At 36.6% G+C, this 26,385-nt stretch overlaps 1 protein-coding gene across 4 annotated transcripts in view; it reads left to right on the top strand.

The window, feature by feature from the left end:
• The window catches only part of LOC106058138 (calcitonin gene-related peptide type 1 receptor-like), a 194,744-nt gene that overhangs the window by 67,836 nt on the left and 100,523 nt on the right, over window positions 1-26,385 (top strand). For 3 of the 4 annotated variants that reach the window (XM_056026565.1, XM_056026550.1, XM_056026572.1), the window contains exon 2: window positions 19,135-19,304. The gene's annotated coding sequence lies outside the window, so the exon portion shown is untranslated. Of the gene's footprint in view, window positions 1-13,909; window positions 14,108-19,134; window positions 19,305-26,385 lie in introns of those variants that run through there. The other variant, XM_056026556.1, reaches the window with a different exon arrangement.

The following is a 26,385-nucleotide window of genomic DNA, read 5'->3' as shown; positions in this document are numbered from 1 at the left end:
GGGTTTATGTTTGATGTACACTGATTTACGCGGACACATATTCCCACAATAGGTTCACAGCCAATCCCATTCTATACACACAAAAAAAAACACGTACACTTGTACACACTTCATCAATTTTCCATTAAACTCACATTTTGTACTGCTAGGCAAAAACTATCTGAAAGGCTGATACCACCGGTCTGTTGACAAGCCATTAAAAATATTTTGAGATTACAAATTTAAAGACACCATGGGAATAGCGGAGTCTAAAAGCATGGACAAGACTTATATTGGAAATTGGCTTTTGATTTATTTGACCGTACATTTTTCCCCGAAATGTACTGGCTCCTCACACACGATCATGTTTCCGCCTTTTTAGTCAATGGCTGCATCTCACGTGACGTTCCCTTTACAGCAGACGATCTTTTTTTTTTAAGCAGAAGATCACACTGAAGGAAAGTCACGCGACGAAAGAAGGTAGTTACCGTAAATAACCTTAACCTTTTAGTTTTGTTGTTGTGGCTTTTTGTTTTTAAGGCAGTCACTTAAAGAATGTACTCATTTATCCTCCTCGGGGCAAGTCTTCTAAGGGGATCATTTGGCTAACCCATTGCTTTCCATTTTAAAATACTAGCAATTTTAGTTTAAATATAAATAATTCAATAAATCTTTTTATATAACATAGTTTGATTACTCTTTTATCTACCATGCTAATATAGTTAGATTAATCTGACAATAACATATTATTTACAAAGCTTAATCAACCCATATATTACCATATTATTAGTAAAATCACTAAATTTAGAAAGCCTTCAGGACAGAAGGCTCAAAAGTAAAGTAGCAATCATACATAAAACACTGAACCATAATCTTCAAATACAAAAACAAAATTTAATAAAATACTATGAAAGACACAAAGATAAAGGCACATTCCTCGTCCCATATGCTAGGACAAATTTGTACAAATACTCCTTCTTCCCTAGTGCTATTAGAGCATGGAATGGGTTGCCTGAGCTGGGCAGGAAAACCAGTGACAGAATTTAAGTCATTGGTTAATATGCATGACTAAATGCATGACGCGTAGGACTTAATCATCTTCTTTTTTGAAGTAACGTCTGTATTATATAAGATAAGATAAGATATTGGCATCGATTGACTTATCCAACATTTACAACTTGTTCACGATCAAATTGTTAGTGATCCCTTTACTAAAACAGTTTGACCAATCAATTAGATGGGCTAAGCAATCATTAAATACATCGTGTGTCTTCAGATGATGCTTTACAAAATGCCTTAGACATCAAAGTGTATTAGCGAAAAATGTCAAAATGTGTAAATATTACTTTTCATTATTTCATTATTCTAGAAAGAAGAACAATAAGTGGTCATTCTGTGAAATACCTTCTAATTTATAGATCAAAGCAAAATTTTAAAATTCTTTGCAGAAAAGGTTGTTTTAATAGGACTGCACTGTCCCACGAGGAAGCATTTTGAAAAATCAATTCCTACTTTACATTTAAATAATATAGTAAAATAAACATTAATATTTTATTTGTCATTTGTAAAAATGATAGAATTCAAATATATAATAATATAAGGCTCGTCTTCGTATCCAAAGATTTGAATGCACTAAACTTCATGTGGCTACACAGTCCCAGCTGCGACCTACATATTTTGCCCAATATTACTCCAAAGAAGATATAAACGAAAAGAGTAGGGTCAAGGACAGAATCCTGCGCTTCGACATTCTCTCTCAGATCAGATAGGTCACCATTGGCTCGGATTTGGCCTTTTTGTTTCACATAAAATGCTTGAGAATGGATAGGAACCTAGGTGGGCATCCTAGCTTGGACAAACTACTCCGTTAGATATCTTGACTGACCGTGTGAAAAGCCGTGATATGATCCATATGTCCTGGTTTTGCTCCTTTTCTTGTAATAGTCGCAAAGCAAATATCATGTCAGATATACTTCTGCTAAAGAATAATTGACTCTCAGATAGCACCTCGATCCACTACAGAGTTGGTCAGTCGAGCGTTGCACCGGTCTCTTGTAAAGATTGTTCCTGCTACAGACAGAAGTGTGATGCCTGGATAGTTGGATACAATAACGGCATCTCGAAGTTCAGGTGGAACAACGCACTTCTACCAGCATAGAGCGAACTTTTCTGTTAGCCTGTCTGTTAGGGTAACAGCTCCATTTTTAGAGATTTCCTCTCGCACAATTTTGGGAGGGATAATGGCCAGGGATTCCTCAGTCATAGACCAAAAATAAATTCCACTAAATGATTGATTATAGTGCACTGTCGAGCTATTTAGTATATCCGCCTTGCTTGTTAGTAGAGTGGAACCATCGGAAGATCTTAGCTGCGTTGTAGTCTGGTAGGTTGGGCCATAGACACATCGAAGCGACTAGTGGAAATATTTGATAAATATCAACACACACACAAGTAGCAAAGTAGAAAGCGATTATTTTACTTGCATTTTCAATTTTCCTTTTCATATAATTTGCCTTGGCATGGTAATAAGAACAAAGAAAATTACAATATAAAATGTTTATACTAGGGGTGCACCGGATAGTACTTTTGATATCCGGCCGGAGCCGGATATGACCGGATAGTAAAATTTGATATTCGGCCGGGACCGGAGCCGGATACCTAAGTGTCTTGTTAATAGCTTGTGTTGCTGAACATTTTACGAAACTGTTAAATAACATACCTATATTGGTTTTTTTTTTTCCTTTTATATACCGTATTGTTTTAAACTCTGTTACTGATTGATTTATTCAAACTTAACAGTATTTCTAAAAATCGGTATAGCATGAGTGTGTCTGTGTGTATGTACGATGCCACCAACTGTAAAGGATGTGTGTAGGAAGGTCAATGTAAATAATGTTAGTATATATTTAACTAGTTACTAATGTAAATCTCTCATAAGTAAATTGCAATCTGCCTTGTATAGTGGTCGGATGTATGTGTTCATGAATTTCAGACCAACAACCTGGTCAGATATACCTAGTGAGGTTACACATGTAGTCCTAGTGTAGTGTGTATAGTTGTTTGTGTTAACCATCACGCATTGTTTTTTCCTTGAGCATACGCACGCAATAGAGTTGGGTGTCAGTCAAAAAAGATAACACATTGGCATGGTCAGTCAAGCATGTAGATAAATTATACCCGTCCACTAGTTAGAGGTCAAGGTTTTTTTTTTTTACGCTCCAGCATATTGTTTCTTTGTTTGCTAGATCTAACCACTGGCGGATCCAGGGGGGGGGCGGTAGGGGCGATCGCCCCCCCCACTCGGCCGACCCCCCCCCCTTCGGGGGGGGCGGACGAATTTTAGTATAGAATTCACACAATTTGTATACGAATTTATTACTTATGTTAATAATATATACTAATTATTTATATTTTAACCTTTTTTTAGATTATTTCGCCCCCCCCCTCTAGTATGTTGGCCGATTTGGTGGGGTCGGGAGGGGGCGATGGTATCAATCCCGCCCCCCCCCACCCATACACTTTCGAGTGGGGGGGGGCGGTCCAATTTATTTGTAGAAATCACAGCTTGCTAACAGAAACAATTAAATATATATATATAGGCCTATATGATTAAAACTTGTTATTAATATTTTAACCGATCTTTATATTATGTCGCTCCCTGTTTGCCGATTGGGGGAGGGGGGGGGGCGAATACCTCTACTGCCTAAACCCTTTGAGTGGGGGGGGCGGTCCTACTTTTATGGAGAAATCATAGTTTGTGAACAAAATTAATTCAATTAATATATAAATTTTATATTATGTCAATCCCCTTCTGGTATCTTGGCCGATTCGGTGGAGTTGGGGGGAGAGTGATTGCATGTACTGCCCTCCCACTCTAGCCCTCTGAGTGGGGGGGGGGGCGGTCCTATTTTTATGGAGAATCATAGTTTGTAAACAAAATTAGTTGAGTCGCCCCACTCCTATTCTTTAATGCCAAATGCAATCTTTAGCAGAAATTATTAAAGGATCGAGGATTAATCGTTTTCACTCTACCGCTCTCTCATTTCCAGACAAAGTTTATGTAATTTCACATGAATTTATCATAATTATTTTAAAAAAGTTAGAATTCAAACGAAATTTTTAGTATAAGAGTCATGATTGAGAAGTTCTAAACTCAAATAATGTGAAACATAGTCGCCTTTTCCCAAACTTTACTCAATCTGAAATTTTTCTAGTTAAATAAATTTGGGACTATAATTCACAATTTATACTTTAATTTTATTGAATATTATTTATCGAATAATTCTTTTTTTCGGCGGCGATCCTCAAAGCCAAATCTAAATATGTGGGGTATCATATCTTCTCAAAGGAATAAATCGGTTTTATTTGCAATGTATTAAGGGCCTATAAATTCATATTAGAATATTTTTCAAGTACAACATTATTCGAAAGGTCCTTTTTTAATAGTATGAAAAATGAGCTTTAGGTCAGGAGAATGCGTTTCTTCTGTGAAGTATGCAAGAAAAGGTTTTTGGCGTCGGAACCCCACTTATGAATAATGAGCTGCAGTTGTCAGGAGAATGCGTTTCTGCAGTGAAGAAAACGCTTTTGACGAACTCCATTGATAAATAATGAGCTGTATATGTCAGGAGAATGCGTTTCTGCAGTGAAGCATGCAAGAAAACGCTTTTGGCGTCGGGGCTTCGCCCCGAATTCTTTTTATGAATAATGAGCTCTGTATGTCAGGAGAATTCGTTTCTGCATTGAAGAATGCAAAAAATACGCTTTTGGCGACGGGGCTTCGCCCCGAACTCCATTGATAAATAATGAGCTGTAGATGTCAGGAGAATGCGTTTCTGCATTGAAGAATGCAAGAAAACGCTTTTGGCGTCGGGGCTTCGCCCCGAATTCTTTTTTGAATAATGAGCTGTATATGTCAGGAGAATGCGTTTCTTTAGTGAAAAAAGCAAGTAAACGCTTTTGGCGTCGGGGCTTCGCCCCGAATTCTTTTTATGAATAATGAGCTGTAGATGTCAGGAGAATGCGTTTCTGCATTGAAGAATGAAAGAAAACGCTTTTGGCGTCGGGGCTTCGCCCCGAATTCTTTTTTGAATAATGAGCTGTATATGTCAGGAGAATGCGTTTCTTTAGTGAAAAAAGCAAGTAAACGCTTTTGGCGTCGGGGCTTCGCCCCGAATTCTTTTTATGAATAATGAGCTCTATATGTCAGGAGAATGCGTTTCTGCATTGAAGAATGCAAAAAATACGCTTTTGGCGACGGGGCTTCGCCCCGAACTCCATTGATAAATAATGAGCTGTAGATGTCAGGAGAATGCGTTTCTGCATTGAAGAATGAAAGTAAACGCTTTTGGCGTCGGGGCTTCGCCCCGAATTCTTTTTTGAATAATGAGCTGTATATGTCAGGAGAATGCGTTTCTTCAGTGAAAAAAGCAAGAAAACGCTTTTGGCGTCGGAGCTTTGCCCCTAGCGCTGCCCCAGTTGTTTTGTTTTTCGCCGAAGGTTGAGAAAGGCTGCGCTTTTTTTCTCATATATATATATATATATATATATATATATATTATATATATATATATATATATATATATATATATATATATATATATATATATATATATATATATATATATATGCTGTACGCACGTTTATACATAGGGTTAGGGTTTACTGGGCGTTAGGGTTAGGGTTTGGAAAAAAATCGCCCCCCCCACTCCAAAGTTCTGGATCCGCTAGTGGATCTAACTGCGGTATTATTATTAAATTTATTTTATGCAATTTTAAAATGTTTTCCGTTATTTATTAAGCCAAAAGAATTAAACAATGAAATTAGCTTTCTTTCTAAAGGTTTTAATACAAGGCAAAAAAAATACACACACGCAAACATGCACATCTTTGTTTTATTTTATTGTGCAAAGAACGTACGTAAGAAACATTAAATGCAAAGAACGCATGTTAGAAACATCTTCCTTAATTATTACTTATTAATTATTTTATTTGTGGTTTCAGTAACTGTTACAAAAGGGAACGATAGTAAGCCTATGGATGTTAGGTGTGTAAAAGTCGTCCTAGCCTGATACATAGTGGCTAAGTACGCATCTTAAGTAAAAAAAATTAGTAATAACAGGGAGTTAATTGACTGTCACAAATTATAAAGAATATTGATATCAAATCAAGACACTTAACTGCAGGAGTAATATTCAAGTCAACACGTTAGAAAAATATTTATTGACAGTGTAATATCCTTTGTTAGCACGTTGTGTTTTTTTCATTCTGGCTTAAAAAAATGATCAATGTCTATCAATAAATTGGGTGTCAAGGACCAAAGAAATAAAGAGTAGGGGGTGTTTAGCTCTCCATTTCAAGATATAGCTCTGGTCGTGTCTTCTACAAAATAATTAGTTACTGGCTTACTGGGCTATATAATCTCGCGGTTTGTGTTCTGTGTAGCTAAAGGTCACTCGTTTAGGTGCGTGTGATCTTTAGTCCAGCTTACTAATTGAGATTTATGTTCAAGTAACTCGGCACACTTGAAAAGGTGTGGCCTCTAGCCCAAACACGTGATTAAGATTTTTCTCCAAATAAGCAAACTCTTTGTCCGGATACCCGTGTAGATGTTAGGCTTGAAGTCCAGTCCACTCCCCCCCCCCCCCCAATTAAGATTAGCTATTAAGTAAACAAACATAGTTCCCTCGTGTGACCTCTAGAGAGTGCTTACGTCCATCGTATCTTACTTGTGGTCACCTGTCAATCAATGAACTCAATGGGATGGACTAAACAAATAAAAGGGGGAGGGTGTTGTTCATCTGGAAATATACCTGGTTACCTTAGAGGTGTGGCTCTTGTAGTCCAGCCCCCCCCCCCCCTAATAAAGATTAACTACTAAATAAACAAACTCAGTTCCCTCGAAAGGTGTGACCTCTAGAGAGTGTCAATACGCTGACATTAAACTTCGTATTGAACTTGTGGTCACCTACCTATTAAAAAAAACTCAATGTGATGGACTAAACAAATGAAAGGGGTGGGAGTTGTTCATCTCTACCTCTGGAGATATACCCGCACAGCTAGACAGACGTCTGGTCAGCATGACGTAGTCAAGGAATGTAGCATTTTAACATGTTAACTCACCTACTCAAAGGTCGAGACAAATTGAAAAAAAGTGTCAGCCATTGCTGCTCTGTTTGTAAAGCGCATTTATGATGTAAAGTTTCATTTCTATTTATATTAAGTTATTAACACGCCTTGTCTTTATAATAAACGATGTTTGGTGCATATTCATAATGGCTCTATTTTTAAGCACATTATTTTGTTTTCATATAAACATTAATACATTCTACAACAGACATTAATGGAACGAGGTCCACTTTATGCATATTAAATATGTGTATTTTTTACTATCCGGTTTACTATCCGGTAGTGATATCCGACCGGAGCCGAATAGACCCGGATAGTAAAAAACGCCGGATATTCGGCAGAAGCCGGAGCCGGAGCGACTATCCGGTGCACCCCTAGTTTATACCCATGAGTCCCTTAAAATAAACTCTAACAGAAATAAACAAAAAAACAATATTAATTTCAATAACATGTGTTGTCACCCTACACGACTTTTGTGTAAAGTTGCAGCTCGGTATGATAATGAAAGGTTGTCCAAATATGACTAATGTGTTGAGTTAATTATAGAAAGTAATACAAAAAAAAAAAGCAAAAATCTCCACATAGTCTCAACGATTATGCTTGAAATAAGTCAACATTCACTGAAACTCTACTACCTTCTGAGACAGCGCGAGCTCAATTTCTACAAAATAGGCAAAGAAAAGAATTTCAAACAAATATATCCGCGTTATCGTCGAAAGAAAACAGGATACGTTTGGAATCCCTTCTTTTATATTTGTTTCATTTCGTGTCTTCTAGCTAAGTATCAATGTTGGCGATGCTTGACTACATCAACGAATAAAAACCTGGAGCAATGAGATTCCTAGTTGAATCAGTCTCTGCTGGAGGATGTCTCAGGGACGGCCACACATCACATATCTTAATACTGTGATGTAACCAACAAGTGGACTCTTCAAATTATTCACGTACTCTTCCGGTTTCAATCACTCTTTATTCCCCCAACGAGATGGTTCCACTATCATACAATCAATAAAAACTCAAATGAGTCTTTGCTTGAAAAGTCTTGTACCATTTATTATGCTTAAAACCACTGCATCCATTATTCAGAACCGGAGGGGGGGGGCAGGAAACTCATCAGGAGACTGGTGTCAGTGGCACAGTTCCAAAAGAAAGAAATCTGGTCAAGCAGAGAGAGAGAGAGAGAGAGAGAGAATTTGCATGTGAAGTTTCTTAACGAATGGCTGGAAACCTAACAAGGGTGAAATGTACACTATAATCAACAGGCCTGAGTTGTCTATCCTTCTGAATGAAACAATTCAAATCGCTCTCGGTCAGTACATTTAAAGTCAAGGCTAAATTTATGACTAGGAACTTAGGAAGACACTTCAGTTTTTCCTCAGGGGCAAGGGGTTAATTAAAATGGCTCATTAAACTAGAGTAAGGATTATTTAAAAGCTGTCAAAACAAATGTGTACATGTACACATTAACTAACTAATTAACTAACTAACTAAATATCTAGCTAACTAACTAGCTAACTAATATTTTGAACGGAGCTAGTAAAACTATTTTTAATAAGATGAGCCATTATACTTTAACTCATTAATTAAAAGTCATAATTAAATTTTCTTGACCCAGACGTTTTGCATGGTTTGATAAAGTGTATGTGGCCACATTCATAGAATAAAAAAGCTTTCTAATCCCTTGGGGTCACGGATCACTTCCATTGTACGAGGTGATTGAACATTGAAAGGTTTGCCAACAGCAGCTGCAGTCTTCAGTTTTTGTCTGCAGCTTATTACATAGCATTAGTCAACCATCTGCTTACACTTAGTGGCTACATGTAATGTGTGCACGGCTACTTCGCTCTTACTGCTTGCTGCTAATGTATTTCATTTTGTCTACAGTTGTTAGTTTTTACAGCATACACACACACACACACACACACACACATGACTGTGTTCACCACGTTTTTAAACACTATAATACCACATTTACAGGAATTGAAAACTTCATTCTGAAAAGCTTAAATAAAAGCTAGAATCAATAAATTCTTAGCAAGTCTGAAATATGGACTTACTGGACTAAGTCTTTGGTTAATTGGGTATTAGCTTGCATTCTGGGTATTTAGTTTCTGGTTTTAAAAGAATTTGATGGGAGATAGTGGAAAGGTAATTAGGTTAATTCAAAAATAGTTTGATTGTATGTTTGTTTTCTGTAGTGGTAATAATCTTATCAAGTAATCATTGCAATATAAAAAGTTAAATTTTGTGCACCTTTTGTTAACAAGTAAGTCTCTCTATGCAAAGGTCTGTTAGTTGGAGTTTCATTGTTCATTGTGCTGGGACTTAGTCACGAATTAGCTGTTGTCCAACAATTATGTCTAGCTACAAAATAAGACCAATGTCTCATACAGTCTCTGTCAAATAATGAACATCGAAATTACCTTTTAGATAATAAAGAGGATGGCAGCCTGGTCATGCAGTATGCACATTGGACTGACGTTCAGTTGTCTCGCGGGTCCTGCTGTTAGCGAGTGTGTTTGTGTGCTTCTTATAGAATGATGCAAGATAAGCGTCTCTTTTAAAATCTATGTTAAGAACGGGAGGAGACTTCAGACAACAGATATACATCCATGTTTCTCTACTGCTTACATCTGTAATTATGGGTGCATTCCCACTTTGAGATTTAGCTTATAATATATAGCCTAAAGTATTCAAAGTTTTTTTTTAAATATCAGCTATAACATCTACCTCCGATGCTTTTTTTTTTAAAATCGTAAACCATAGTTTTATGTGAGCAGATAAATAGGAGAAAATGTCCGCGGCAGTAACACACAGGCACACACACATACTCACACATATTTTACACTTTTACAGAGTGGCACTATTATAGATCAGAAGCGATTTAAGACGAGTGCCCTCTCTTGTTTGCAGATTCCTATTTATTCTCCAGGATTCAAATGTTTTAGACATTCAATGGTTTATTGATCTGCAGCAGTTAAAAACAAAAAAGAAAGTAATATTGTACTTTAGATACATTCATAAAGCGTGATAATGCAGCGATGAAGTTTGCAAGTTTACCGCTATTTTCATACATGGAGATAAATCTATAAATAACTCGCTTTTTGGTGTCTCCGGTGTACAGAATTTTCCAACGTTCTAGGATTAGTTCTGTGCAGCACTGCAGAATCAATTGTTCTCAGTTCTTCCGTTTTGAGTTTGTATTTAGTTGGCAACATTGAAGTTCAAGAGAACGTCCTTGACATTATTTAATTCCTCGTGAAAATGTTCAATGGTGTGTACATCAATAACAAACCACGTGACATAATCATTTACAGTTTGCTGTGTATTAGCGTTTCTATGCAGTCAAGTCGTGCTGTTTGTCTGCTTCATGATTACATGGTAAAGTGTCAGATGTGTTGCGCATTTTCAATCTTTACTTATTAATTCAAGTCTGACTCTAACGCTATGCAGGGCGCGTATCCGTATGGGAGACGAACGTATGCCAAAGGCAGTCTTTTTTTGGTGAGCCAAAAGGTGGTCGACGTAACAGAGGTTCTCCACGGAAACGCTTTAAAGAAAGCTTAGGCGCCAACTTGCCTTAGCTGACATAGAAGAGAGCACCTGGTTGCATGCGGCTTCAGAACGAGACAGCTGGAGGTCACTCACAAAGGCCGAGGGATACATATTGGAGACCAAAAGAATATCCGCTGCCGAGGACAGATGCAGATGGCGAAAAGAAAATCTTAATCAACCACCTGCGGACAATGGTTATGCTTGCCTTGCAAAATATGTAGGTCACAGCTGGGGCTGCGTAGCCATGGGAAATATTGCACTCCTCATTAATCTTTGGTCAAGACTTATTATTAGTTCAATAACTGTGTGAGTCAAATAGTGGTTTTAAAAGTTTTACATGTTTCGGATGTTCTTTCAGAGTTTGAAATAATTTACTTCCTAGTCTAAACTTCTCGCAGACCGATGGAGGACGTGAGCTGGCAGGGTTTGAACCCACAACCATCGATAAATCCTAACGTCAGTCCAGAGCGCAAACCGCACGACCAGGCGGTTGTATTATGTCAGTGTTTCCCAAACTTCATTACGCGGAACACTAAAGATCCTGGAGGCGTGACTTGGTGTTCCTCGAACTACTGGAATAATTAACTAGTAGGGCTACACCTAAATTTAAGGAATTTCCTTCATGGAGACTGTTCGTAATCACGCTAAGTGTTCTTCTATCTACTCAATAATGAGACTATCTTCTACACAAGATAAAAGATGAGGGTTGATTACATGTTTAGAAATTACCGATCTGTCTTGTGGCTGCTGACACTTTGAGTAGGATTATCAAAGGGAGGAGGGCTGGATAAAAAAGGTTAATAAGGGAGAAAGAATGAAAGAAAGAGATCTTAGAGAAGTAGACCTACCCCCTTGATTGATGTATGTTAAAAGCAGTAGTTTAAAAGTCAATTGAAGTATATGGTTTATATAATGCATTATCCTGTATTTTAATGTGTGCTCTCCAACTTGTCTACGTTGATATTGAAAGTTGTATATAACTGCTATATAAAGTCAAGTTTATTTTTCCTAAAAAAAAGTTTGAGAATTGTATTAAGATTTGCATCTACAGGATTACGTTGATCTAGCTGTCAGGAGCTACAACTCAATACTATCTTTGTATCTTGGAAGTCTGAAGGGGTCACTGTAGGATACTCAGGACCCCATGAAGCGAAAATTTCTTCAGTTAACGAAATGTAATACAGTTGCAAATTATCTAAATTATAAATATAGTTCAAGTTATGTGCAGTAATTGCTGAATCAGTAGCGTTATCCCAACATATAAACCTAACCATCCCCCCCCCCCCATTTCTCTGTGCTGTTATCTTTGTAAAAAAAATTGTTATTTTCCAGAATATATTTTGTTTTATTTTTTTATATAACCAAAAAAAATGTAAAAATCTTTCAACGTACATAAAAAACAACAACAACAAAACGCTCGCGCCAGCCCCTCGTCCACCTACCCCCGACTTCCCCCCCCCCCCCCAATTACCTTTCTGTGAATGACATGTGGACAAGGAACGCATCTCAAGGGACAGCACGCTAGGAGAGATCCCATAGCTATAGGAGATTCCCAAGGAGTGTCCCTTGATTTAGATGTAAACTAGAGGTTATTGAAAACGTACATTTTAATATAGACGTATAATACTATAGTATCTCTTTCTCTCCAAAATATATTTCAATTAGAGATATACAAACTGCAAATAACCCTCTGGTTGTGTTCAGCTGATAAAACTTTAGAATGGATTAGTCTATTTTTAAACACGTGTAAGATAAAAGGGAATCTCGAGTTCGTTTATTATGTCGCGAAAGCGATTATTTTGACAAGGGCAGTAATCATATGTCGTCTGCAGGTCTGCTAGAACACTATAAGAACTTCAACTCATCTTGTTACCTTGAGTCAACCAGGACAAAGTTAATTTAAGCTCACTACGACAGATACGTCATTTAGAGCCTTATCATGTGTGAATATAACGATATAGGCAGAAACAGCCGTGGTCAGTCATTGTACTTAGATGTTAGGTAGACTATGCAGAAATTTAGATTCTCCTATCAAATAGTATTATAAATGTTCAGGCGACAGAGAGCTACATTGAATAGATGATAAATAAACTTTTTTTCCTTCACTGTTTATAGAGTATAGAAATATTCTTCACTGTTTATAGAGTATAGAAATATTCTTCACTGTTTATAGAGTATAGAAATATTCTTCACTGTTTATAGAGTATAGAAATATTCTGAACTGCTTATAGAGTATAGAAATATTCTTCTCTGTATATAGAGTATAGAAATATTCTGAACTGTTTATAGAGTATAGAAATATTCTGAACTGTTTATAGAGTATAGAAATATTCTGAACTGTTTATAGAGTATAGAAATATTCTTCACTGTTTATAGAGTATAGAAATATTCTGAACTGTTTATAGAGTATAGAAATATTCTTCACTGTTTATAGAGTATAGAAATATTCTTCACTGTTTATAGAGTATAGAAATATTCTGAACTGTTTATAGAGTATAGAAATATTCTTCACTGTTTATAGAGTATGGAAATATTCTGAACTGTTTATAGAGTATAGAAATATTCTGAACTGTTTATAGAGTATAGAAATATTCTTCACTGTTTATAGAGTATAGAAATATTCTTCACTGTTTATAGAGTATAGAAATATTCTTCACTGTTTATAGAGTATAGAAATATTCTGAACTGTTTATAGAGTATAGAAATATTCTGAACTGTTTATAGAGTATAGAAATATTCTGAACTGTTTATAGAGTATAGAAATATTCTGAACTGTTTTTACATCCTCTTCACTGAAAGGTTCCATTCCACCGAGAGTTGCGAAGAGTTGTGGTTTGATTTGCCGCTTGATCCGTGCAAGATCTTTCAGGAACATGCTTCTTTAGCTCTGACATTTATAATAATTCGAGTTCTGTGAACATTTTAATTCTGTTTTGCTGAATCAAGTTGAAGACTTCTCCATGTGCCGAAAGAAGTATCACTATAAGACAACCCCACTTTAAATCAAGATGTACTAATTACTGGAATATTTTAAGGCGCTGGTCAATGCAGATGTTACTGAAAATGTTTTGACTATCTATTCATCTTTTGTCCTAATGTGTTTTTTGTTTACTGATTTCTTGTCGCTTTTAACAAGGGCCTCAGTGTAGCCACCTTTTGGGCAATAATAAATAATTCTCAAGTTTCTTAAGTTCAGCTGCTAATCCATTATTACAATATTTTGAAATGATCTCTTTATAGCAATGTTAGCTACTCTGTGGAATTCCAAAGCAACTCCCTGGACCTTTGATTTAAACGCCAAGGCTTCATCTTCCTAGACATTTGCTTTGAAAGATATAGTTTCCAAAACATAGTCCTGGACCTTTGCACTAAAAGCTCTGATTTCAGCATTATTGATTTTTTGCTGTATTTAATCATCTCGATACTTTCAACTGATCTTCACTTTGTAAGTGAATGTAAATTGTTATGTATTCGTCGAGCATGCTGTCCATTGTGTCTCTCACAGTTTCTCTTGCTTAGTACAGACTTTCTTTAGAACATGGCAATTCTTCTTTCGATAGTAATAACATTAATGGTTGTGTAAGGCAGTAGGTGAATAGTGTAAGTGTACCAATTCATACAGGATTTTTGGTATTTGTAACACTCGACCTAAGGGAGGGAGGAAAATGGAGGCCCATCAGCATATTCTTGAACCCGGACCCAAGGATACCTACTGTCATGTAGGCAGTTAGTACTTATGCACCTCATGTGATGCTTGAATTTATTTGTTTTTTATCTGTGCACTCCATGTTTTGTTTTAATCATTTAAAACGTTAACACACTACTTACGCACATTATTTTGAAACTGCTGGTCTTGACCAGGGGTCGGCAACCTTTGGAGTCGGATGTAAATCACAATTTACAAAATTTCAACGTTTCTAAAGCGCCACAAGATTTTTTGTTTTTCCGAACATTTCGTTCAGAGTGCTTTCAACTGACGTCTGGTAGAGTGCTTTCAACTGACGTCTGGTAGAGTGCTTTCAACTGACGTCTGGTAGAGTGCTTTCAACTGACGTCTGGTAGAGTGCTTTCAACTGACGTCTGGTAGAGTGCTTTCAACTGACGTCTGGTAGAGTTCTTTCAACTGACGTCTGGTAGAGTGCTTTCAACTGACGTCTGGTAGAGTGCTTTCAACTGACGTCTGGTAGAGTTCTTTCAACTGACGTCTGGTAGAGTGCTTTCAACTGACGTCTGGTAGAGTGCTTTCAACTGACGTCTGGTAGAGTTCTTTCAACTGAGATGTTAGAGTGCTTTCAACAAGATGCTGTTAGAAATCTTGATTAACAAATTCATGACCTCAACTATGTCATCCGGAAATGTTTTGAGATAAAGCGCTTTTTGATATATTATGCAGTGAAACGTAAAAATGTCATGGTTGAATTTGCGACAAAGAATCGTAGTTACCCCTTTTTTTTTCCTGTCATACTTCTGGCTCCATCAGTTTCTATTGAAACGATTTATTTATATCGATTTTATTGTCTTCAATTTATTTTCGCACTTCATTAGCTGTATCTTTTCTTCTAGTTTGTCACGAGAGCGTTAGCAATCCTAGAAGTTCTTTTTTTTTGGGGGGCCTTGGGAAGACATATATCTGACAAATAGGCCAACTTGTGCCGTGTCTTTTATCTAGATCTATATCAAGTGATAAGGCAGAAGAAAATTGAATATCTTCCACTTGCTGAAAAGCGAGTACAAGTGGCTGAGAGATAGAATCGAATCAGAACAATTTTAAAAGTGTTTTTTTTCTTCAATAAAATAAATAATATTTGCGCATGGAACTAAAGAGGCGCAGCTTAACACTCAAAGAGCCACATGTGTCTCGCGAGCCGCACGTTGCCGACCCCTGGTCTAGACCTAAGTCTAAGATGGACATAAGAGTTAGACACTAATCAAGCAGAGAGTGATAAGCAACTAATGACTACACTACTTCCCCATAGCCTTCATGATAAACACTGGCACACCCAACCGCTAATTGATTTCTAATGTCCACGTATCGTATCATTTCAAAGGAACAAAGAGCGGGGGGGCTGTTCAGCCCAAGAAAACATAACTCTGTTACAATGGTGAACACCCGATGCTCTCCCCTAGCCCCTTTTCTTTTCCGTTCCCTCTCTCCATCGTGGTTTTCTATTGGCTTATGTGAACTGACCCTACCCCCCCCCCCCCAAATCACAATATCTCGCGAACAAACACAACCTACAACATTCTTACCATTTACATCACATGACTGTCCAATGTAATGGTATTGGTGTGATTTAGACTACACACAGTGCTAAAGCACAGCTTTTAACTGAATATATTCGAGGACTTCGGCTTGGGTACAAGAGATTGAACTCGACCTCTAAAGTTAGTTCACTTGGTGTGACATATTAACTCTCTCGGGCTTGTACAATTTTAGAGATAATTTTTTAAATTATTTAAAACAAAGCTCATATTAAAAGGCACTATAACACTAAAAAGTAGATAATTTTAAAAAAGTTAGTTGTAAAATTCACACCCAAAGCTTTTTTTTTTCTTTTCTACTTTTTAGTGCGTTTTTATATGAGCGTAGGCCTATAGGGGAAGCTTGTGTTGCCTTTTCATAAGCAATTATTAAACAAGTAACACAACAAAAAAAAATATTTTCTAATTGTGTTATGCTTCTATCATTGTCTGGACCAGTTGGGAAAAGGGGAGGGAAGAATGGGGTATCTTGGTGAATGCTTACATGATCGCTTTTTAAATGTATTGTTATGATCTTCTCAATCAGGCCTTCTGTAAACACTGCTAAACACAACACAGCACATCTAACACAAGAACTTGACAACAAGAGCTTCAATAAACAATGTGGTGTTTTAATTACAATTACATCGACAGCCAATTCAACACAATTGGCTACATTAACTTCAAATGCTTTCTTTTACTTAACAAAATTGCCTAACTTAACATTACAGGTCTCTCTAGCTCGTACAGCTACATTCTCGAGGACTCAAAGGTACATCACAGTCCTTCTGCTTTGCTGTCCTGGACTCAACTGTCCTTTCTTTACAAATTGTCTCTCGACCGTGAAGGCTCTTGATCACGTGAACACAGCACGGATCATACTTGCGTGCACTAGCAGTACTGTCTCTTGTTCAACAGCCGTTGACCCGTTGACCTGTGTGATTGGCCTGAGTCGTGTGTATCAGTAGGCCGCACACACATTAACCCTTTCAGTCCGCCACTGGAGTTACTGCAGTATTTAAACAAATGTTCACTAAGGGGTCAAGAGCCCCCAAGGGAACTAATTCAGCTTATTCCACCACATCTGTCAAGTACGATTTCTTTCCCTTGTTCAAGATACCAAACAAAATAATTAATTACCATTAGTTAATTAACTCATTGGTTAATTTTTGTTTATTGATTATTGTGTTGTAGGGTGAAAGAAATAATTGTGCAAAATTTCAGCTTCATCCGACATTGGGTGTGGCAGAAATAACGTGTACAAACTTTCGCCAAACAGGCAGAGTGAGTTGGTATAAACTTTTGTCTAAAAAGTTGCACTGAGCAACCCAGGTAGTCAGAAAAATAGAAAGCATTTTAGTCTATTTTTAGTTTGAAAATTTTAGCGAACGACCTAGGTCACTACACAAGGCTTATCTCTCTTTAAATTAGTAAACTTTTTTCTATGTATTCTACATAAATAAACAACTTAATTAATTAGGACTAATTGATTAAGTAATTGGTTGACTTTTTTTTTTATTAATTCAAATGTTGTCTTCGATCATGAGCTTATATAAGATAAGATAAGATAAGATAAGATAATTTTATTGATCCAATCAAATGGAAATTCAGTTTGACTACAATTGACAACCTCAGCGTAATACTGTACAATAACAATATAGATGCAAATACGAACAACATTCACACACGAAACACATACACACTCACAACCAGCGCTTTATGAATTAGACTTCTATGTACTTCTCGATGACGATAGATGATCTTGTAACACTCTGACCAAAAGTGGGAAGAAGGAGTTTTTAAATCTTTTTGTTTTAGTTCTAACGGAAAGGAGACGACCACTTCTTTCAGATCCTATGTAACAGTGGTTTAATGGGTGCAGGTTGTCTTTAAGAATCGTGAGTGTTTTGGAAAGGCATCTTTCATGACAAAACTCTTCAAGAGATGGTAGCTGTGTTCGAGTGATATACGATGCTTTTTTTTTAATTAGTCTATTTAGTTTATGTCTTTGTGCCAGTGAAGTATTACCATACCAGCAGGTGATGGCAAAGTTAATTAGACTGCTGATGGTTGCTGTATAAAAAAGTTTAACTATATGCAGAAATTTGATGACGATTGGATGAGTAAAAGTGATCGAAAAATCGATAGTGAAAATCTATACATCTAAGAAAGATATAGAGCGAGTTAATATAAGCATAGTAGTAATATAAATAAAATAGAAGGCACATCTTATTGACCACTAAATCTCATTTATAATTTAAAAGACATTTTCAGAAGTGTTCATATATATAAGAAACAAAATAGATTATGTAAAATCCAATCATTTTATCCTTAACTACCAGTGTGATATTGCCAAGTAGAAAACTAAACTGCTTTTCGCTTGCACAAGTATCGCAATACTTGACAGTAGTGACATGTCTATGGACATTGTAACTGAGACTGAGCAGCACCTGGTTTAGTTCAATCAAGTCTTTAAGTCTACATTGAAAGTATTCACATGGGAAAAAAAAGTCTAATAAGCACTGAGCCAGTTGAACCAAACAGCATTAAGACTGAACTGGATGTGTTCATTATTATTTATAAGAGAGATTAGTTTGGTAAGTTTCCAATGAGCGCAATTATTGTTTCGAATTTATTTGTACTCAATTTGCTACAAAACTACGGCCTCGGGACTTTTCCGGCTCGTGATACGCTTCTATCCGGCCCTTCGAAAGTTGTCTATGATTGGACTCGACCCATTTTGTCCCCGTGGCACATGATAATATTTCTATGGCAGGTAGATACAAAAGGTTGTGGGTCTCTGTCTTACAGATTGACGCTTAAGGAACTGAATGTAGACGGGCGACTGGGTGTTTGCCTTTTGTACGTAGGACAAGTCTTCTGCTAGCTAGCTCGTCTTGTCTGGTGAAGTCTCGTCCGCCCAGTCCAACTGTTGTCCTCCGAATTAGTTTTTATTCGCCTATTTCTCTGTACGTTTTATCGATGTGTGACAAAATGTCTGCTCCCTCCCTTCCTGGTCCGGCTTCAAAAATGCAAGTTTCAAATTATTCTTCAAAGATGTTCCTAGTTTTTTTAGACTCCAATTTTGATTTTCAAGTTTCAATCCTTAACATTTGTCTGATTCAAATATCCGTTAAACTTTGTATTTTTTAAAAGTTATTTGTTAAGTTCATACTTAGATCAAGCAATTGTTGAAACAAACAAACATATATTTGTCTTGTGTGTCTACAGAAATAGAAACTGCTATGGATCTATCCTACATTCACTTCAAGTAACGACAAAACACAGCTTGAGGCCATTGGGGTAGAGATCTAGATCCTAAATCTACTGACGTCAAGCTTTGCTGCTGTTGTGATCTTATTCAACGCAGTCAACACCTGTCGTTCCAACCCTGACGTCAGGTAAGTCACAAGTTGGGTTGTTTAATTACTTTGCTATTCGGGTTAAGGTCTGGTGGACATTAGCGTGCGCTGTTTTATGAGCACACACGTGAGATGAACTGAAATATAAGTAGTAGAGCATGATAGCCAAACATACAATCGTCAGGGAGCAGATGACGCATGATGTTTATGTATAAAGATAGAAGTGGGTGGATTTGTTACTTGCTTTATAGTCTAATTTGTTCTCTATCTATCTATCTATCTATCTATCTATCTATCTATCTATCTATCTATCTATCTATCTATCTATCTATCTATCGATAATATCTAATCTAAAGATTCTAAAAAAATATCAAAGTATTGTCATTTAATTTTACATACATCAAACATATAGACCCCTTTTTACTTGTTATAATCATACAAAAATTTTTTGGTAAACGATTTTGCAGTTGTAAGAATGAGATAATGCTGCTGGCCAATATCCGTAAAACTAAGTTGAACATCTTGTTGTGCTCTATATTTAATTTTCTTCCACACTAAATGTTCATACGTGGAAGCAACTCCAATCTAATTGGAGCATCCAGTGTACAGTATACGAAAGTAGTGACAAGCTAGGTATCTCAATAAGCCCTTTAATAATTGATCTGCACTTATCAGCTCTGTAGAATCAAATCACTAATTAGTTTAGCTTGTAGCGTCATTAATTCTGATTATTTAGTAGGAATAACCTTGACATATTCAATGTGGCATAAGTTTATTTTGTTTATTTATTTCAAAACTCTCCTGATATTCATCGTTTCATTTTCCTACTAATTTCTTTCAACTCCACTATATCGCTTCACACTTCTTCATATCGCGTTCTCTTTTTTTTTCTTCCTGACTGAATTTAAAAGCTGAGAGAACATCAACGCGAGCTTAAAAACAAAGAATAGACAAAGCGCAGATTACTGAGACTAACTCTTAGTGTGAAAATCCCCAATAGAAATCGCACAAATGACATTGCCGGAAGCTAAATACATGCATTCATTTAAGAGAACTATTAGATTTAAAATGACGTATCTTTGACCCCAGATTAATTAGTGTATTTAACCAACGATTCGCTTTGTCTCCTGCGTTGTCGCTGCAATGATCCTAACCGTCCGTCTGTTTATTCTGTCCCCTTGTGTGATATACAGACGTTTCATTGTCGTCTGCTGCACTTCAATACCGCCATTTTTCCGCTCTCTCTTTCCCGCCCTCCTCAGATGTAAACATTGCTTGATTTAATGTTAATTTTCATTACGGCGTACGGTCATTCCGTGAGCTTACCTGCATTGAATTCAGCTCAGCTCTGCGGCCCCGGCTCCTCAACGAAATCATTCATCGGAATGAGTCTGTAAATGTTTTCCCAACGACAATTATTTCAATGTTTAGCACGGGATGAAGAGCAATATGTTAAACAGTTCAGAGATAACTCTCCAGGGTTCTTCCATGAAGTAGACAGTGAGGTTATCTTCCCTTTGTGTCAGTTGACCCGTTCAGTACAATGAGCACGAAGAAAAAAAGAGTTAAAAAAAAAGATGGGGTGATGTGATAGGAGAGTGAGAGAGAGAGTGAGAGAGAGAGAGAGAGAGAGAGAAAGAGAGAGAGAGATAAAAAGAGAGAGAGAGAGAGAACAAGAGAGAGAGAGAGAGTATAAAAAAAAAGAGAGAGAAAGGGACTTTACATTAAAAAAAACTTAACTTGACGTTATTGTACAGATTCAAATAAAAGTAAACAAAATGAGTTTGTCCTGGAGTTGAGCTTAATGAATCGTCAACAAGCTGTCAGTTGATTACATTAGACCACGCGGAACGCTCTGTAAGGGAATAATACATGCACTGGGGCGCTACACTGTACGACCTTTCTTTGTTCCGCCCCTCCCTCTTTTATGGGAAAACTTTTTCCTAAGCATCTAATTGCATGGCCGTAATTATGATGCTTTCAAATTAATTAAATGAAACATTCGTCAAAAGAAAAAAGTGGATGTTTTGTCAGTGGACTGAATGAACGCTAGATCAGCAGCTTGCTTACACATTACATCAAAATGTCATTGTAAATACATTGGCTTAGTGAAACAAAATGTATTTCCAAGTCAATGGAAGGCAATGAAAAAGCAGACATATTGGCCAAAATCCCTATTTGCCCGGAAGAAAAAAAAAAGCCAGGTGCGGCTTACATTCGCGACCTACGACCTAAAACTTGTAAAACTAAAACACGTAAAACTAAAACTCGTAAAACTAAAACTCGTAAAACTAAAACTCGTAAAATGACCCACGCGTGACAGCCGTTACAGCCGTTAAGTTTCAAGTTTACCCTTATATTACTTTTCGCGTCAAATACAATTTAGTTATCTTTATCGTCTAATGAGCAGATTTGATGTCACTGCTGCTTTTCTATTGCATTCCTTTTCGGTTAGCAATATCTCTTTTGATCTTTGCGCTTCAGAACACTCTCTTCTCGTATTTACTTCCTGGTCTTTGGTACTTGAGGCCGACAACACGGTTCTCTCTATTGGCTAGGGAAGATATTTGCGAGAGGAATGAATAGATACCGTGTGGATGATACAAAATTGGATTCTGCTAACATAACAGCGGCTTAGTTAAAAACAAAAACAAAATTCCCTTCAGGTTGTGCTAAGGGTCATCTGCTTCTGTGGCACACGATTAACGATTAACGTGGCCAGCTCAACGATCAACCGCCTTTACTTTTCCCCAAATAATGTCAGTTACCCATTTGAGATGGGTGGATTCATAGGCGCCTTGAAGATACCGAAATTAAAAATCCCAGTCTTCAGCATGATTCGAACCCGGGACCCTCTGGTTCGGAAGCCAAGCACTTTACCACTCAGCCACTTCTTCTTCCTTGTCTTTCATAATTTTAGGCCGATCAGACGGTTCGCTTTTTTCTAATGGTTGGGGGGAGTGGCATCAATGAATACCGTGTTGATGATAAAAAAAACAGGATTCTGCTAAAATAGCCTCGGCTTAGATTCTACTTTTTTTTTTCGGAACTTTAAACTCTAAATAAAGGCTGCGGTTTAAATTGGGTTGCTGCCTTGCGGGTTCTATCTAGACCAATAGATATCGAAGGTCTCAACACTGACACGTGACACTCTGGTTTACGTGACTTCTCAACAAAATGAATCAAAAAAGAAAAACCGAAAATATAAAAGTAGAGATTAAAATCTATAGTATCTATTAACTTCGCTCATTTGGTGGGAAGCGGGGTCGAGAGGCCAAGTGCGCTTGAACTTGGCTTGGCTCGAGGTTCGACACCCTACACGGGCAGAGTTGTGTTTACTGAGCGCCTAAAGGCAGCACGGAAAACCAACTCCTAGATGCCCCCTCCCCCATCTGGTCCACAAATGAGATTGGACCAAAAGCGGGCAGATATAAGCATGAAAGTAGCGCTACATAGAAAATATTGTAGGTATTTTCAACTGTGAACATTGGTACTTGCATCATGTTGTAATTACTGTAACAAATCTTTTTCTTGTTTTTTTTTTGGCACATTCTTACATACTAGAAAAAATGAAATTCTAATTTCAGAAGTCTAACCAATCAGCCAAAACGTGTTCAATGATGCGATTTGAGATAAAACACTGAGACCAGAGACACAAACACAAGACATAGTACAAATAAAAAGACTGAAATGCGTTCCAGTACATTGGTAAAGTGTCCAGAACTGGAACTCGACCACCACGTCATTTCTCGTTGGTTTTACTGACATTACGTCACGTGGCAGTAATTCGGTCAAACAGCCTGTTACGTCTACCAAATCAAGTCACGGTTGAACTTTGCTCCAGTCTTTCTTGGTAATAGTAAACTGTTCATTTTAAAGCTGAAAACAAGAAAAACATTTTAAAAATATTTAAAAAAAAAGACAATACCTTCATTATTAAACTTCAAATAGAATAAAATAATTCTAAAAAAAAAAAAGAAAAATATTTGGTTCAATGTGAGTATTGAACCAGTGACAGCATCAACAACTAGAACTTACGCATTTTCTGAGTCGGCTAGCGAGAAAGGCAATCATATGCCATTATTTATTGGTGTGTTTATTATATGGACATTTAGATCTAACACTAGACCCAAAGTTGTGATTTAGAACTCTCAAGATCTAGTCTAGATCTACTTCTAGGTCTAGAATCGAGATGTATTCTATATTACATATTTACATTTATTCAGTTATGACATAATTACGGTAATACGACTGACTGCGCCATGTTGGCTCTAGATCTAGATATAATCTCCAGCCAAAGTTACATTTATTTATGTTTTAGTTTGAAAACTTATTGTCGTCTGCTAAGGCTATTTCTTTCCTTTCTTTCCACACATTTCTTAATTAACTCAAACTGTCCACATGACCCTTGACCTCCAGGTTCAGAGTCTCATTGTGGTATCTATACCAAGAGGATTGAGGTAATATTATCTTTGTTGATTAGCTCTGTAACTTGCACAATTTTCTAGAATCGATTGGTGTATCAATAGCCGTTTTTTGTTGACTTTGTTCTAATGTTCCAATGTGGAGATTTAAGAAAAAAACAACAACAGAACAATGACCCTAAGAAAAAGGAATTTTCAAAATCATAAGGTGTCATACAAGAAACAACAGGACTTATTTATTTTGATTCTTTCAAAATGACCGTCTAGTTTTGTTTTTTCTTGTAAACAAGGATATAAATAATTTTAAAAAATATGTGATACACAAATTCGTAGGTGGACCCTGTGGGTCATAGAAGGCAAAACAGTTTGAATTCAAACTCGAGCCTCCACGATGGAAGGCCGACTAGTTAACAAATGAGCTATCTAAGTTTTATGAACGACCTAATTCTCTACACAAGGCTTATCTCCCTTTAGCTAAGTAGGTCCTACTGTCTCTCTATAAAACAAAATTAATTAATAACGACTTATTAATTAATCAAATGGTTTTTTCTTTCATTTATTCATGTGTAGTCATCGACAATGACTAACTGTGCAAAGTTTCAACTTGATTTGAGAATGAGAAGTTGGAAATATAACGTGTACAAGACTCCACCCAGACAGACAGAGGGAGTTGATATAAACTTTACAAAAACAAATACAATAAAATAAAACAAAGTTTGCTTTTCAAAGACACAAAATGGCCGATGCGATCCGATAGTGAAATCCGGTTTTAAAAATAGATTTAAGTTGTTCAATTCTAAATGAGACAGACGAACAGCACAAAACCAAGAACGGCTTTTTACTTAGTGGTGAGATTTTTTAAAAATTCAAACTTATCATTATTGCTTTCTTTTTAACGAGACACTTTCTCTTTTCTTTTGATTTAGTATGTCCTTACAGTAACTTTTGGTCATGAGATATTTTATTTCAAAACTGGTCATCTGTTAATCTCTGGTATCAACATCTTTCTACCTCCGTTTAAAATAACCAGACATGCAATATTTCTTAGAAGTGTAGCGCACTGGTTTGTCTATGTAGTTTATGCTACAAACCCACTAAGAACGTAGATCTTCTACTCCACGCCAAACTTTTCCAAACTTTAAAAAAAAATATTTTAATTTCTTCCATTTTTTTGTCCAATCTGCTCAATTGATTAGATTAAAAAACAAAGTTGTGAAAGAAATAGATTAAAACATTTTTCCCCGTGTAGCTGACATGTGATAGATAGAAGTCCAGCGCTACAAAAAATATCATTTGACATAAACCAAGAGAAAACAGAAAGATGAGTTTGAATGACGGATGAAAACAAAGAACTTTGTTTTCCGATGATGTTTACTTGATTCATAATGAATCAACGTCAGTACAAATATTTAAACTCAAGGACGAATGTAAAGATATGATAGATTAATAAATAGATTGTTCCCTGATTTTTTGAAAAACTATAAGCCAATATATGGAGAGTGAAAAAAACAACAACTATAAATAACAAGCTTCTTTTAAATGTAGAGAAGAACTATTGCCAATAGCTAGCTTCTTCTAGTGTACATAGTAAAGAAAGTAGAGAGTTGTTTTTTTTAAAGTGATTTGTGTACACCAGTGATGCCCAAAATAAGGCCCGCGGGCCACATCCGGCCCGCGACGTGGTTCCATCCGGCCCACCGAATCATTGGCACAAAGTGTAGAAATCTCCCTTCCAAAAAAAAAAAATTGAAAAAATGTATCTTTATTTACGTTTGGGCCCTCATTTTTTCTCCCATGGATTAGTATTATGATCTTTAACATTTGTGTGTTTATGCTTTGGAACTCTGAATGACAGTGATTCTGTCTTTACTTCTTTGTTGAACATGTTTATAAGCCGACATATTTATTGTATACAGAAAGTGTCTGGCTGTCTAATAAAACAACAACATAAAAACGGCATTATTAAATAAATATGGCGGCATTCTTGACTAAAAGAATGTTAAACTACGCCTAGAGATTGGAGGATCCATAGGAAAAAGAGACCATAAAATGAGTCTGTGGTTAAGCTACCTACACTGGTACTCACATTTTAAGTCGAGAAATGAAGCTATTTTCTGACACGTAACAAAGATAATTGTCCAATTACCTATTAGCTAAGTATTAAATCCACAAGTTTCTACCAATATAGTTTCAGAACAATTTCATTTCGTTTTTGTAACTTTTCGGTCATGTGGCCCGCTAGACGAGTGTCGGAAATTAAAACGGCCCGCGGGTCAAATTAGGTTGGGCATCACTGGTGTACACTATTTAGCACTAGTGAATTAAGTTTTCTAAGCTCCTCTCTATCTAGCTCATTTCTGTCATATTGAGTTAGAAACTTTGAAGTTGTCAAGGACATTATTTAGTTCGTTGCGAGCGTCCCATGAGAGAGACCCACCACAAGATTTTTGGTTCATATCTTCCTGACTGTACCAATGAATGTTATTGCAATCTTATTGATTATTATTACAAAGCTTATATCAACTCTGTCTGTTTGGTACAAATTTTGTACACGTTATTTCTCCCACTTCTCATTCTCGGATGAAGTTTACACTTTATATTATTATTCATAGTCGAAGACAGACAACACATGATTCAATTTTAAAAAGTAACCAATTAGTGGTTATTAAATAAATTTGTTTTATATATATAAAAAG

This window comes from Biomphalaria glabrata, chromosome 1, assembly GCF_947242115.1.
Source record: "Biomphalaria glabrata chromosome 1, xgBioGlab47.1, whole genome shotgun sequence".
Classification (NCBI taxonomy): domain Eukaryota; kingdom Metazoa; phylum Mollusca; class Gastropoda; family Planorbidae; genus Biomphalaria; species Biomphalaria glabrata.
The sequence above is the reverse complement of the archived record's forward strand: the minus strand, read 5'-3'. Positions and strand labels throughout refer to the sequence as shown.